Here is a 13,495-nt window from a genome sequence, read left to right as displayed (position 1 = left end):
CCCCTGCGGCTCTCACACCACCCAGAGGTCTGGGCCTTAGGCCCTGGGCCTGCTCCAGGTTTCCAGGGTCTGATCATTTCAGCCCCTTCCCTGGGTTCCCCTCAAGGGTGTCAGCTGCTTCCTGCCTTCACCACCCCTGGGCTTCCCCGAAACAGGTGCTCCCTGTCACCTGTTCCTAGGTCTGATCCTCCCTGTGGAAATACGTAGTGTGGTTCTGTGTTCCTGCTGCACCCACACTGACCCAGAGGGCTGTTCTTCTGCCTGAGCCAGCGGTGCATGCGTGGCAGTCAGGGGGCGTTGCCGGGACAGAACCTGCCCCTGGAGCCTGTGTAACCAAGGAGCCAGGAAAGAAAGGGGTACCAAGGATCTGACAAAAACTAGCATTATCTGCTGAGTGTTTTCCAGACAAAAAGTTTCAGGAAAAGCCTGATTGCAGAAGGTTCCCAGAAACAAGCTAACTGAAGCCACCTCAAACAGCTCTAAGATAAACTTAAGTGAAGTGCTCCCATTATGGTCTCATTAACATCTTAAATTCTCCTCCTCTGGGAGGCGTAGAGCAGCCACTTCTATCATGTGAGCATGCAGTGGCACGTGTGTGTGCTACGCACTGGCCTTGACAGAACACGGCTGTTAGGAGATAAACCCCAATCTCCTGCCTTTTCCTTAACTGAATATTCATGAACTGTCCCTCATCTAACAATCCTAGGACCCCCAAAGCCCTGGGCAGGGAGGGGCGGGGACTGCGCTGGGAGCTGTCCCTTGTGCTCTCCATTGTTTGTGAAGGAATAAACCTTCCTTCACGCACTTCTGACTTGGTTGTGCTATTCGGCTCCACACTCACCAAGAGATGAACCCACTGAGTTTGGTTATGTCAGGCATGGGGGGAAGTCAGTGAGGTGCAGGGACAGATGCCTGCAGGCCTGGAGGGCTGCTCCCTGTTCAGTGTCCTGAGGGCCACACTTACCAGTGTCTGTGGGACAATACTCCCACGGTGGGCCATTTCCTGGAGTGCGAACCGATGGGCAGCGGCCCACCCTGGTGCAGCTCTTCACCACGTGGCTGGTAAAGGAGACATAAGCAACCGCAATGCAGAGGAACAGGAAAATGTGGTGAAAGAGTTGCCAAGTGATGTGTTTGGGTAATGACGACTTTTGTCTCATGTAATGTCAGTGATTGATAGTTTCCAGGACTTGATTTTAATCACGGCTGCGTTCAGAATCCACTCACAAAATTCCTGGAAGTTGAACTCCTCTGCTACAGGCCATTTGCCAGGCCACGGGACCTGGATTTTCTCCTGAAAGCAACATGTGCTGGGGATCAGAATTTGCTACTCCAAAATGTGTCTCTTTGGCTTGATTATTTTAAGAACAAAAGTGATGTGTTTCGAGTAATCATCACCTTCTTTCATAGAATTTAATTCATATTTTAAATTATTTACTTTTTATTCATGCAAAAATTGAATAACATAAAATTTGCTGTTTTATCCGCTTTACAGTGTATCATTTAGTGTCTTTTTATGCACTCTTGCTCTTCTGCAATCTTTACAGAACATTTTTGCACCTCAAACAATAAATCCCATCCTCATTATGCAATCACTTTCAGTTTCCTTGCACCTCCAGCCCCTAGAGCCCACGCATCTCTGTGTCTGTCTCAATCTCCCTCTTCTGGACTTTCATATGTATGGAATCATGTAGTATGTGGTCCTTTGTGACTGGCTTCTTTCATTAGACATAAGGTTTTTAAGGTTCACCCTTGTTTTAGCATCTATTAATATTTTTCTTTTTATGGCCAAATAATATTTCTTTATATGGATATATCACATTCTTTTATCCAGTCATAACTTGATGCATATTTAAGTTGTTCTCGCCATTTGGCTACTATTAATAATGTTGCGATAAACATTTCTGTACAAGTCTTTTGTAGACACATTTTTTTCATTCATTCACTACCTAGTAGTGGATTTCTGGGGCATAGGGTAACTATGTTTCATTATTTGCAGAACTGCCATATGGTTTCCATAGCAGCTGCACCATTTTTCTTCACACCAGTAGTGTACAAGGGCTCTGTTTCCTGCACATCCACGACAACACTTGTTATTATCTGACTTTTTATCGTGCCATCATAATAGATGGGAGGTAGTATGTCACTGTGGTTTTGATTTGCGTTTCTCTCATGACTAATGATATGGAGCATCTTTGCATGCCTTGTTGGTCATCTGTATATCTTCTTTGGAGAAATGTCTATTCAGGTCCTTTTCCCATTTTTAACTGGGTTATTTGTCCTTTTGCTATTGAGTTGTAAGTGTTCTTTATATATTCCAGATATCACTTGCTTATCAGATTTGTGATTTGCAAATATTTTCACCCATCCTGTGGGCTGTCTTCCCACTTTCTCGATGGTGTCTTTTTTTTTTTTAAAGATTTTATTTTTTTCCTTTTTCGCCCCAAAGCCCCCTGGTACATAGTTGTATATTCTTAGTTGTGGGTCCTTCTAGTTGTGGCATGTGGGATGCCACCTCAATGTGGCTTGACGAACCATACCATGTCCGTGCCCAGGATTTGAACCGACGAAACACTGGGCCGCCTGCAGCGGAGCGCGCGAACTTAACCATTCGGTCACAGGGCCGGTCCCTAAATGGTGTCTTTTAAAACACAAAAGTTTTAGATTTTCATGAAGTCCAATTTATCTATTTTATCTTTTTTTGCTCATGCTTGTGGTGTCGTATCTAAGAATGCTTTATCAAACCCAAGGTCACAAAATTTATTTTACTTTTTAATTGTAAAATATGCATAGTCTAAAATTTACCATTTTAAGTGGACAGTTCAGTAGTAAGTGCATTCACATTGTTGTGCAGCCGATCTCCAAAAGTCTTTACATCTGGCAAAACTGAAACTCTATATCCATTAAACAGTAACTCCCCATCTCTTTCTCCCCTCAGCCCCTGGTAGCCACCATTCTACTTTCCGTGTCTGTGAACTGGACTCCTCTGTGTCCCTCATATGAGTAGAATCATACAGTACTGTCCTCTTGTGACTGACTTAGCTCACTGAGCACAATGTTTCCAGGTTTCATCCATGTTGTAGCATGTGTGAGAATATCACTCCTTTTTAAAGCTGAATAACATTCCATTGTATGTATATAAGACATTTCACTTATCCATTCATCCCTGGATGGACACTTGGGTTGTTTACAACTCTTGACTATTGTAAATTATGCTCCTGTGAACATGAGTGTGCAAATATTTGTGTGAGTCCTGACTTAAATTCTTTTGTTATATACACAGAAGTAGAATTCCTGGATCATATGGTAATTTAAATTTTAATTTCTTGAGGGGAAGGTCATGAAGTTTTACCCCTAAGTTTTCTTCTAAACTTTTCATAGTTTTAGCTCTTACATTTAGGTCTCTGATCCCTTTTGAATTAATTTTTTTATATGGTGTGAGGTAGGGTCCAATCATTCCTTTGCAAGTGACTATCCAGTTTTCTGAGGATTTATGTGTTGAAAAGATGATTCTTTACTACTGAATGGCCTTGGAAACCTTGTCAAAATCAGTTGACCATAGATGTATGGATTTATTTCTGGACTCTAAATCATATTCCATTCATCTGTATTTCCATCCTTGTGGCAGGACTGTGCTGTCTTGACTGCCATTGCACTCTGGTAAGTTTTGAAATTAGGAAGTGTGAATCTCCCTACTTTGTACTTTTTTTGGCTATTCTGGGTTACTTGCAATTCGCTATGAACTTTAGAATCATCTTGTCAACTTCTAAAAAGAAATCAGCTGGAATTTTTATGGATATTGGGTTGACTCTAGATAAATCTGGAGCTTATTGCCATCTTAGCAATGCTAAGTAAATCTTCCTATCCATGGACATGGATGTTTTCCCTCTTATTTAGGTCTTTAATTTTGTTCAGAATGTCTTGTAGTTTTCAAAGTATAAGTTTTGCAGTTCTTTTTTGAAATTTTTTTCAGCTATTTTATTCTTTTAAGTGCTTGTCAATGGAACTGTTTTCTGAACTTCATTTTCAGATTGTTCGCTGCAAGCAGAGAAATGCAACTGACTTTTATATTGATCTTATATCCTGCCACCTTGCCAATATCATTTACTTGATCCAATATTATTTTGTGTTGATCCCTCAGGATTTTCTATATAAATGTTTTTGTCTGTTATTGGTATCAGGGAAATATGCGCCTCATAAAACGGGTTGGGAAGTGTTCCCCCACTGTAATTTTTGGAAAAGTTTGTGATGAATTGGTATTAATTCTTATTTAAATGTTTGATAGAATTTAGTGTTGAAGCTACTGGGCCTGGGCTTTTCTTTGTGGGTAGTTTTTGATTACTAATTTAATCTCTTCACTTCTAGGTCTATTCAGATTGTCTAGTTCTGCTTGAGTCAGTTTCAGCAGTTTGCATGTTTCTAGCAGTTTGTTCACTTCTTCTAAGTTATTTAGTTTGTTGGTATACAATTGTTCATAGTAATCCTTTACGATCCTTTTTATTTCTGTGAGGTAAGTGGTAATGTCCCCTCTTTAATTTCTGATTCCGGAATTTGAGTCTTCTCTTTTTTTTCATTTGTCACTCTAGCTAAGGGTTTGTCAATTTTATTAATCTTTTTAAAATATCATCTTTTGGCTTCATTGATTTTTCTCTGTTTCTCTATTCTCTAGAATTGCAATATACATTTACAAGCAATCTAAGTCCACTCTCAAATAACACTACACCACTCCATGATTAGTGCAGGTACCTTATAATGGTATTCCTATTTCATCCCTCCCATCCCTTATAACTTTGCTGTCTTTAGTTTCACTTATTCATAAGCCATGATAATTCAATATATGGTTCTATTATTATTTAAACAGTGTTGTCTCTTAGATCAGTTAAGAATAAGAAAAATAAAATATTTTATTTCACCTTTATTTATTCCTTCACTAGCACTCTTTATTTCTTTATGTAGATCTGCCTTTCTTACCTACGTCATTTTTCTTCTCTTTGAAGAACTTCTTTTAAGGCAAGTCTTCTTGCAAGGCAGGTCTACTGGTAATAGATCCTCTCAATTACTGTTTTTCTGAGAAAGTATTTCTTCAATTCTGAAGGATTTCACTGGATAGAGAATTCTAGGTTGATGGGGTTTTTTTCCTTCAACACCAAATATTTCGCTTCACTCTCTTCCTGCTTGCATAGTTTCTGAAGAGAACTCCAATGTAATTCTCACACTGATCCACTCCAGGTAAGTCATCCTTCCACCCAGCCTCTTTCAGAATCTTCTCTCTGTCTCCTCTTTGCTCTGCAGTATGAATATGATATGCCTAGGTGTAAATCTTTGGGTATTTATCCTGCTTGATGGTCTCTGAGATCCCTGCATATGTGGGTTTGTGTCTGTCATTAATTTTGGAAAATTTTCAGCCATTATTACTTCAAATATTTTTTCTGTTCCTTTCTCCCTTTCTTTTACCTCTGGTATTCCCATTATGTTTATGTTACACCTTCTGCAATTGTCCCGTGGTTCTTTGATATTCTGTTCTGGTTTTTTCCTTTTCATATTCATTGGGAAGTTTCTATTGACATATTTTCAAGGTCACTGATGCTTTCATTGGCTGCGTCCAGTCTACTGATGAGCCCACCAAGGTGTTCATTTCTGTTACAGTGTTTTTGTTTCTAGTGTTTCCTTTGGATTGTTTCTTGGAGCTCCCATCTCTCTGCTTACATTACCCATCTGGTCTTGCATATTGTCTACTTTTTACATTAGAGCCCTTAGCATGTTATTCAGAGTTATTTTAAATTCCTGGCCTGACAATTCCAAAATCTCTGCCATATCTGAATCTGAGCCTTGCAATTCTCCCAGCTCTAGTCTCCTGTTCCTACCCAGGAGCCCTGCTGCTGTGGTGGCGCACTGTCGGGAGAGAGTCTTTTCACATCCTGTGATGAGGTCTCTGTCTTTCAGGGAAGCTGTTGCCCACCTGTGACCTTCACAAGTGCTTCTCAGCTTCTTCTTTCCCTCCCTTGTGTGAGACAAGAAGGGTAAAGGGGGTGGAGTTGGGTATTTCCCTTCCACACATTGGTTAGGCTCTTCCTCAAGGCCAGACCTCTGCTAAAGAGAACTGACTGCTCTGGGCAGATTTCAAAATGCTTACTTCCGCTTCCCCTGTCATCAGCATGAGGGGGTTTTTCTATGCTCTTCACTCTGAGAACCTAGTGGGGCACCTGGAGGTAAAACTCACAGAAGTGTGGGCCCAGTTCTAGGGGAGTTTAATCCCTCGTGTCGGTCCACACTCAGTCTCCACCAGGTAGTCAGTGCCCCGTCCTCTCAGTGCCCCAAGCCCAAGGCAGAGCGTCTGTTCCATGAATGGAGCTGGGCAGAAGAAGCAGCCCGTCTCCTGACTGCCCTCACCTGGGCCTCGGCACCGGGCCCCTGGGGCAAGATGCAAAATGCTGAAGGGCTGCTCCTCCCTGACAGAAGCCCTCTGGCTGAGGGCTGGTGGGGAGGGAGCCCTGCAGTGTGGCTGCCCCAGTCTGGAGAGGAGCCTGCACCTTGAAGCCCTGGGAGGGGAGGGAGTTATCTTGGTTCACATGCTGCAGACTCTTACCTTCTGCCTAAATTTTCATAGATGTTCTAGAATAGATGTTTCTTCATTTTCTGTTTGTCTTTAGGACAATTTCTAGAGGCTTTTTGTGGTTGTTTTAAACCATTACCACCAATTGCCTGGGGAGTGGGTCAGCGAGCAGCTCATGCTGCCATGCTGGAAGTCATTCTCCAAGAACTTATTTTTGCACCGTCAGAGGCCTCTCTCTATGGTCTGGCAGCTTCTTTGGCCTGGAGCTCCAGGCTCCAAGGGTCTCAATGAAGGGAGGGCCACCCTGGGGAGAGGTCATGCTTCCTCCCCACAGATTCTGAAAGGGATGCTGAGGCTCCCTGCACCCCCTGATTTGTGCCTGGGGCCTTCATCTTGCAGGCTGAATTTCAGAATCCGGTGAGAACCTGTGTGCTGGGGGCTGGGTTCTCCAGGGATCTTGGACCTTGTCCAGAAAACCACCAGCATCCTCTGGTGGCTGCTGCTCCCTGTGAGTGTCTCGGGTAATTCCGAAGTGGTCAACTTACGTGAGGTGCCTGACATTTGTCACAATGGATTGTTTGTCTGTCTGTCCTAAGGGTCCTGTCACAAGTGAAACTGATGGGAACTGGCCCAGGCTGTCGAACTCCCGCAGACCCTCCATCACCTGCACTCTCTCAGGATTCTCCATCACAACCAGTGGCTCTTGCTTGATCTGCCAGCCCCCAGGGAAAGAGCTGCAGTGTGTAGGAAAACTAAGTGATTCTGGAGTCACAAAATACTACCCACTCTGCCTGAGCTGCAGCTCCATCTCCAGAGGCATGTCCAAGAACCAGTTGTCCCTACAGCTGGGCCCCATTCCTGCCAAAGACATGGCTGTGTGTTACTGTGCTAGAAGCACACAGGGAGAGGAAGACTGTGAGCCCAGACACAAACCTCCAGGTGGGACGGGGGTGCCGTGGGCACTCAGGACCCACCGAGCACAGGGCTCAGTCCCAGGGCAGGTGCAAAGAGAGACTGAGGAGGTGCTTCCGTCAGAGTCTTGGGTTTCCTTATACTTATTCACCTGTGAGTCATTTCCATTCATCTATTTAACATTTTCACATATTAGATTAGTATCTCTCTCAGGATATACTTTTCCATAGGGATTATACAAAATTTTTAAATGTTTATAAATAAATTAACAAAATGTTTCTGACTAGAGAGATATTTTACCAATCTCTCACCTCAGGCTGACCTTGAAGCCCTGTATGAGCAGGAAGTAAAAGCTAAGGCAGGCTTGTAAACTGCTGGAGAATTGAGGACGTGTCCCCCTCCACCTCCGTCAAAACCCTTCAGCAAAGACTGGGTGATTTATTGGTTCCAGGCATTTAATCTCTGTGATACATTAGCCCAACTGTAAAGTAACTGACAGAAACTCAGTGTCTATGCACAACGAGGAAGAAAGGCCTTACGAAATTAGTTCAGGAATGTCACCAAACAAATAGCAACAGCAACAAGAGGATCAGCAACAAACCATGTTTGGAGGAGGATCTGATTTCCAGAGTTGCCACATTATGATATTTAAAATGTCCAGTTTTCAAACTAAAATTATTTGACACATTCAAAGACTCACGAATATATGTCTCATACACAGGGGGACAAGCATTAAATAGATGCTGTCCTTGAGGAAGCCAGACGTTGGGCACACTAGATGAAGATTTAAAATTATTCATTTAAAATATGTTCAAAAACCCCAAAAGAACGCATGTCTAACAAATTAAAGGAAAGCATGAGAATAGTGTTTTACTAAGTAAGGACTATAAAGAGAGAGAAATTTTCAAAAAGAACCAAAATTCTGAAGTTGAAAACTATAATAACGGAAATGAAAAATTAACTACCTGGGCTAAGAGCATATTTGACCTGGCAGAAGAAAGAATTAGTGAACATGAAGACAGGTAATTGGGACTCTCCAGTCTGAAGAACAGAAAGAAAAAAGGACAAAGACAAGTGAATTGATCCTCAGATACTTGTGGGACACCATCAAGGATACAACATAGGCATAATGGAAATCCCAGAGGAGAGGAGAGAGAGAAAGTATCAGAATAAATATTTGGAGAAAGAATGGCTGAAAACGTCCCAACTTTGAGGAAAAATCCACATTAATCCACATGTCCAAGAAGCTCAACAAATTCCAAGAAGGATCATCCCAAAGAGATAGATACCTAGACACATTGTAGTCAAACCGTCAAAAGTCAAAGAAACTTAAACAGTCATCCTGATGAAAAGTAGTATCTCACTGTGATTTTTATTTGTGTTATCACAATAACTTGTGATTTTCAACATCTTATCATGTGCTTATTGGCATTTGTACATTTTCCCTGGATAAATTTTTGCCCATTTTGAATTGGGTCATTTATCTTTTTATTGTTTAGTTGCATTACCTGTATCTTCTTGAGTCAGTTTTGTAGTTTGTGTGTTTCTAGGAATTTGTCCATTTCACGTAGATTATACAAATTGTTGGTGTACAACTGTTGATAGTATTCTTATAATTCTCTTATTTCTGAAAATAGGTTGTAATGTAACGTTGACCTAAAACAAATAAAATAGCCAGTTATTTTACCAGCTGAATGGGTTTATTCGGGAACAGCAAAGAATTGCAATTCAGGACGTACAATCTATGAACCACAGGCAGGTCCAGGGAAACAAAGCAGAGGATCTTCTCCTACAGAGAAGGGGAGTGGGAGGCGCTGTCGTACAGGAAGAGTCGCTGGAGGAAGATGGGCGTCGGAAGTGTACTGGCCTTTCATTGGCTGAGTTGTGACAGTCTCTCATTGGCTGAGCTGCGGGGCTTCTCATTGGCTGAGCTGTAGTGTTTCTCATTGGCTGAGCTGGAGGGCTTCTCATTGGCTGAGCTGTGGGGCTTCTCATTGGCTGAGCTGTAGTGTTTCTCATTGGCTGAGCTGGAGGGCTTCTCATTGGCTGAGCTGTGGGGCTTCTCATTGGCTGAGATGTAGTATTTCTCATTGGCTGAGCTGTGGGGCTTCTCATTGGCTGAGATGTAGTATTTCTCATTGGCTGAGCTATATTATTTCTCATTGGCTGAGCTGGAGGGCTTCTCATTGGCTGAGCTGTTGCCTGGTGAGAGGGAAATCTTCCCTCCTCCTACTGGAGTTAGCAAAGTAGTGTCACTTCCGCTTGAGGTGCGAGTTCTCTCTTCCTGTTGGGTCTGGATTGATGGAGTGGTACCTGCCCTCGAGCTCCCCCTTCTGGCTTTCTCGCTCCATTTTAAATGAGGTTTCTGTTTATTAATTTTCAAAGTCCTCACTTTCATTTCTGATTTTAGAAATTAGAATCTTTTCTGTTTTTTCTTAGTCATTATAGCTAAAGTTTTGTCAATTTTATTGATCTTTTCAAAGATCCAATTTTGGTTTCGTTGATTCCCCCTCTTGTTTTTCCATTCTTGTTTCTTTATATCTTCTCTAACCTTTATTATTTCTTTCTTTCTACTAGCTTTAGTTTCAGTTTGCTCTTTTTTCTAGTTTCTTAAGGTGAAAACTTATGTATTGCTTTGACGTCTTTCTTCTTTTTTAGATAGAAGTTTACAACTATGAATTTCCCTCTGAGAACCACTTTCCCTGCATCCTATATGTTATGTTTTCATTTTCATTCATCACAAAGTGTTTTCTAATTTCTCTTGTGATTTCTTATCTGATCTGTTGATTACTCAGGAGTATCTTGTACAATTTAAACATATTGTGAATTTATTTTCCCTCTGTTGCTGAATTCTAATTTTATTTCATTGTGGTTGGATAATGTATTTTGTATGATTTCAATCCTTTTACCTTTATCAAGAATTGTTTTACTGCCTAACATATATCCTACCTGGAGAATATTTTAAGTGCCTTTAAGAATAATGTGTATTTTCATGTTGTCTAGTTGGCTTATGGTTGTTGTATGATCACCCCACAGTATCACTCCCCACCAAGTTTTTTGATTCAGATATTGAATGTGATGATGCCACAAACTCACCAAAAGGATATGAAAAGGCATATTGCTCACATAATGAGGCATTGTGGGGAGAGCAGGGTGGTGCCTGGCAGGTCCAAAATGGCTTAGGAGAGCCGGGCAGGGAGACTGGTTTGAGGTTTTTGTGGTAGGTAGGGATTCGGCCTGGGATGTGACTTTTCAGGTGTAGTTTGAACTTTCTGCAAGCACCTTCTTATCAGCTGGCCTTGATGTAGGGCAGAAAGAGAAGAGGAAGGAGTGAGGCTTAAAGCCATCATCAAATATCAAATGCTTGAATCAGATACTTCATCATAATTTACCCCTGATATTTGACTGGTGGCTGAAATAGGCCTTCCTCATTTAATTTAACTTGAACTTCCTTAAGTAAACCATATGGCTCTCTATGAGGCCTGCAGCTGAGGCTGGTAAAGGAGGTGGAAGTTCCACTGAATGGCTCACTCAAGAGCCCAGCATTGTGCATTCTGAGAAGTGAAATGAGGGCCTTGTTTCTCGTTGGAACTCTGAAGAGGATAAGGAGGATAAGGATTTGTGAGGACTTATATTGTGGCTTTAGCGTGTGTAGAGACACAGGTTACCTTAGTTTATATTGTGAGCATCTGTGAGGCAGAAGATTCCCATGGTTCAGTTTTTTACCCCTATGTCTGTCAAATGGGCAGGTGGGGCCAGTGGCTGGCCATAGTTTTGGGTACCGGGTTGACTGCCTGTTTGCTGTGGCTCCCATCCTTTCCAGGAACGTCCTGATTAAGGGACGACAAGCAGCTGCTCTCCACTGAGGCCATCATGTGTGGGCTGTAAAGTGTACTAACTCTAATTACTGTTCATGATTGTTGTATCTTGCTCATGGATTTATCCTTCTATAATTATAAGACATCCTCTGTTGTATCTAGTAATAATTGTCTTAATCTCTGTGTTGGCTGATATTCACATTACCAGTGCATGCCTCTCCTGGCAACTGTTTTCAGGGAATATATCTTCCCATACTTTTGCTTTCAACCTATTTGTGTAGTTGAATCTAACGGTTGTCTCTTGTAGACTCCATATATTTGGATACAGTTTTTCTTTTTCTAATCCCTTCCACCATTCTGGCATTTGATTATTTTACCCATTCACTTTTAGTATAATTATTGATAAGGTAAATGTATGTCTTCAGTTTGACATTTTTTCTATGTGTATTACATCTTATTTTCTATATTCCTCAATATTTCTATATTCCTTCTTTGTATGAAATAGATCATTTGCATTTTACTTTCCTTTTCATTTCTTTCACTCTATTTTTTGCAAATTGCTTTCTTACTGGTTGCCTTGGGGACTTATATTAACATTTTAACTTATAGTAAAATGGCTTGGATTAATCTCAACTTAATTTCAATAATATACAAATTTTTTATTCCTGTATAGCTCCATTCCCTCATCCATCTTTGGTGCCATTTTCATCACACACGTGACGTGTGTGATGTCACATGTGTGATGAATTATTCACTGTGTATACAGACATCTGGTGTAAATACCAGATCTATAATATTTCTCAATTCAGGAGTCTTAAATCAGATAGGAGAAAGAAAGTTACAAACAAAAATACACTTATACTGTATTTTATATTTCCAAATATACTTACCTCTCCTGGTGCCCTTATTTCTTTGTGTGAATTTGAGTTATTGTCTATATTCTTTCATTTCAGCCTAAATAATTCCTTTAAGTATTTTTGTAGGGCAGTTCTGCTAACCTAGACTTCTCTCCAGTTTTGTTTCTCTGGGAATGTCTGGATTCCCCTTTATTTTGCAAGGCTGGTTTTGCGGGATATAGAATCCTTGATTGACAGTCTTTTTCTTTCAGCACTTTGTACCTGTCATACCACTACCCTCCAGTCTCCTGGCTCTGAGGAGGAGTCAGTTCTGATCTTGTTGAGGACCGTTGTACATGATGAGCTGCTCCTCCCTCGATGCTTTCAAAATGCTTTCTTTGATTTTTCTTTCAACACTTTGGTTCTGTTGTGTACAGGTTGGATCTCTTTGCATTCATCCTTCTTGAAGTTGCTGAACTTCTTGGATGGGTGCTAATGTTTTTCACCACATGTGGGACATTTTCAGCCCTATTTCCTCAAATGTTGCTTCTGTCCCTTTTCTGTCAGTCCTCTCCTCCTGGGCCCCCCATTCTTCATGTGTTAATGAGCTTTATGGAGCCCTACAGGTCTCTGAGGCTGTTAATTTTTCTTTATTCTTTTTGTGTTTTCTTTCCTCAGACTGGATAATCTCAAATGACCTATCTTCAAGTTCACTGATTCTTTCTCTGCTATCTCAAATATGCTGCTGGGCTCCTCTATGAGATTTTTCTCTCTTTTTTTTTGTACTTATCCAGAATTTCTATTTGGCCCTTTTTTGATGATTTCTATCTCTCTGTTTATATTTTCTATTTGGTGAGATGTCATTCTCACACTTTTCTTTAGTTCATTTGACACCATTACCTTTAGTTTCTTTGGACATATTTCGGACAGCTGATTTAGAGTCTTTTTCTGGTAGTGGCCATGTCTGGGCTTCCTCAGAGACAATTTCTACTGACTACCTTTTTTCCTTTGTATGGGCCATAGTTTCTTGTTTATTTGCATTTCTCATAATTCTTAGTTGAAAACTGGGCTTTTAAGATAACATAACATAACAGCTTGGGAAACCAAATTCACCCCTTCCCGGTAGGGTGGGGCGACAGTTTCCCCCTTTTTGTTGTTGTTACTACTGTTTGTTCTGTTCTCTGAAGTAATCTAAGCCTGTTCACTTTGTCCTATGTGACCACACATGTCTCTGATGAAATTCGTGGTGACCTAATATTTGGACAGAGATTTCTTAAACTCCTAAAACCAGTAAGTCTTTTGTCTTTGCCAAAGGGCTCTGGGAAGATGGGGTGCAGACGATGTGCCTGCAATGTTGTCAGGCGGATGAGAAGCAT

This window comes from Equus caballus, chromosome 12 (genome assembly GCF_041296265.1).
Source record: "Equus caballus isolate H_3958 breed thoroughbred chromosome 12, TB-T2T, whole genome shotgun sequence".
NCBI classification, from domain to species: Eukaryota; Metazoa; Chordata; class Mammalia; order Perissodactyla; family Equidae; genus Equus; species Equus caballus.
This window is presented reverse-complemented; position numbering follows the sequence as displayed.